The following is a 3,344-nucleotide window of genomic DNA, read 5'->3' on the forward strand; positions in this document are numbered from 1 at the left end:
ATCGTTCGATATTAGCCTATGGTACACAGACAAACTATTGCTGTTGTCGACCCTAGGAAGTGATATCATTATCGCAACTAGGACCTATTACCAGTGGTTTACGACTAAGGTGACCTCTCTCACCATTGCTCACCATTGCCATTGATTTGCTGCCTCTAAAGTCCAGAAGGTCGTAATGCTCCAATTTCGTGTTTACAGACCTTCACTATGCGAGTGACATTGCTCTTCTCAGTTCGTATATTTCAAGTTCGCAAACCATTTTAAATAGCTCAAATACTGAATATTTTTGGGTTGAATTCGGCTCAGATAGTATTGAAAAGCTTGAGCACCATGCGCTGCATGGTATGGTATTCTCCAGTTTCTACAATCAGTTGATTAGAAATTCTTGAAAAAGGTTGCCTATGACAACCGAAACGTCAGATTTTGATATCTTATTTCATTATGCTGTGTTCTCTTACTTTAAAAAAATCCGTAAACCCAACTGCTTCTACCGCACAGTTTGTTATGTCCACACCTGTAAAATAAAAAGTGCTGCTACAAGACTGGATGGGATCAAATCCAAACCTCATGCTTGCAGATGAGCAGCCAATGGCGCTCGTGCATCAAAGCCATCGCTTTCATTGCATAGCTGTCCAGTGTTCCGAACTAAATGATTTTGCCATGCTTGGTTGTACCTAATACGCTCTCTAATTCTCCAGTGACCGAAACCTCGGCCTAAAGCTCCAACCTTGACGTGATGGTCGGGCTTTAGTGCTGCAATGATCCCACGGGCTACACTGGCTTGAACGTCGTTCCACAAAGTGCAACCATACCAAAAAGGCAAAAGGGAAGCAGTCAGACCAAGGGCAATGAGACCCCGTACTACGAGTAATCGTGCTACGAGGCAGTCTGGGGGTAAATTTGTACTGCCCTCTGTGACAGGAGTGTGTAGTGGTTAACGGCTCTATGGGGACTCTAGTGAAAAGAACATATTTCTAATGTAATTCAGATACAATTCCAATACAATCCAAGTTAATCTTAACTCACAGTTACAATAGAAAATTCCGTGTTCCGTTGAACCACCACACCACAAAGAGAGAATTCTACCTTCCTGGCATTCCAAATCTCCGTTGATCGCAATATTGATCAACATGTGTGAATAGATGAGTCAACTGTTCGTAGCTAAGATTTTTGTTCACGTCTGAGTTATTGGCAGCCAATTATAGCCAACCGGCAGTCACAAAAACAGTTACTCAGCTAAAGTCCCAAAATCACGGTGGACCCAAGAAGCGGGCGGTTGTGGTTGTATTTCAGTAAAATGAACTTTTGTACACTAATGGGACCGATATCAATGGGGTGAAGAAAGATGATACCGAGCAAGAAAAATAGTACTTTACAAGTGCTACAAGTGTGAAGCCAGTAATGTTTTTCCTGCAGCATGTCCATATTTATGGAAGCAGCGATACTGCCTTCCCATGAAGAAGGACGGGTTAGAAAAGGTGGTCCATAAAAACCACACTCCAGGCGCCCAACGGTTGATCATGACAGCTGGCGCATAATTCAGCACGGTCGAAATACTTTTGAAACCAAAAAGTTCGGTGTTGCTAAGAGGGTACCTGCTATGCATAGCCGCATCAGGAGTGAGACAGCATTGTCTGTGCCCTCGGATTAGACCAACCCGCTGCCTCGCGGATCAGACGTTTGAAGCAGAGGCTGTTATATAACGACGTTGTATTTAACTTTTTTACTCGCTATTTGTTAAACTAAGTGTGTTTCCTAATGTTTTAGCTGACGTACTGAAATTGTTAGAAGATTAAAGCCAACCATTCGGCAATCCTCGTTCTCTATTTCTGGTATAATCATCTGAGTGCGCAACAATTTAGTCTTCTAACACAATACAATGGAGCGATTGTTTCGCCCAGATCGGTTTGACGCCGACCCCCAATCCTCTTCTGCTTCAGAACAATGGATCCATTGGCACGAAAAGTTTACGAATTTCCTGTCATGCATCGAACTCTCAAACGTTGACAAAAGAAAACTGTTGGTAAATTCTCTTTCTCCGTCCGTCTATCAACATGTTCGTGAATGTACTACTTACGAAGACGCCATCCAGACGCTTCGGAATGATTACATTAAACCCAAAAATGAAGTGTTTTCTCGCCACGTGCTGGCTACTACCATACAAGATCCGGGTCAATTAGTCCATGCCGTCCTGCAAAAATTACGTTACCTGGCCAAGGACTGCAATTTTCGTGCGGTTTCTGCCGATGAACATCGGGATGAGGCTATTCGAGACGCTTTTATCACAGGCTTGCAGTCTAATTCCGTTCGCCAACGACTACTAGAAAAACACTCTCAATCTTCAACAAGCGCTTGACGAGGTACGTCTGCTTGAACATGCTCAACAACAGTCACTCTCATACGACTCATCTCACGTTCCCTGTGGCGCCGCATCTACCAAAACTGATAAACCTTTGACTCCTGTCCGTGAGGCACTTATCTCTCAGACTGGCTCTAATAACACGATTGCAAGCGCGTCCTTATCTTACTTCTTCTGTGGCAACGGTAGGCACATTCCTTCAAAATGCCTGGTTCATGAGACTTTCTGTTATTCCTGAGGCAAGAAAGGTCATCTCCAAAACGTTTGTCGCTCCAAGCCGAGTTCAAGTCGTATCACATCGACGATGAACCCTGGTGTCTCATCCATTTTCAACATCTCTCCATCCATTGGACTTTCCAAATCAATCGTTGATGTTATAGTGAATAATGTCTCACTTCATGGTCTTATCGATACTGGTAGCTGCGAAAGTTATATTTCTTCTGACATCGCACTGAAGCATGGCTGGACAATAACATCTTCTAGGAGCGCTATCTCGGTGGCTTCAACGAATTTATCATGTGTTACCAACGGCCATCTTTATGCTACCGTGCTGTACAAAAGCACGCGATACGAAGGTGTCAAACTCTCGCTCTTGTCCAATTGGTGTTCAGACGTCATCCTTGGCTTGGATTTTCTCAGCCAACACCAAAGTGTGGTCATACCATTCACGGGTAAGCCGGCCCCATTCGCCGTATGCACACTGAAAGCAGCGAAAGTCAATGCTCCATCTTTGCCTTATGATCTCGCCCCAGGGTGTATTCCAATTGCCACAAAATCTCGTCGTTTCTCTCGCGCGGATACGGTATTTATCGAGACGGAGATTCGGAAGCTACTAACTGACAAAATTATTGAGCCGTCTAACTCTCCTTGGCGCGCTCAGGTTCTCGTTACTACTAGGGGGCGAGATGGCCCAAGTGGTTAGAGCGCGAATTTACTGACCGGAAGGTTCGTGGTTCGAATCCGACCTCCGCCACTCGACTTCCCC

This window comes from Opisthorchis viverrini, assembly GCF_000715545.1.
Source record: "Opisthorchis viverrini unplaced genomic scaffold opera_v5_8, whole genome shotgun sequence".
Taxonomy (NCBI): Eukaryota; Metazoa; Platyhelminthes; class Trematoda; order Opisthorchiida; family Opisthorchiidae; genus Opisthorchis; species Opisthorchis viverrini.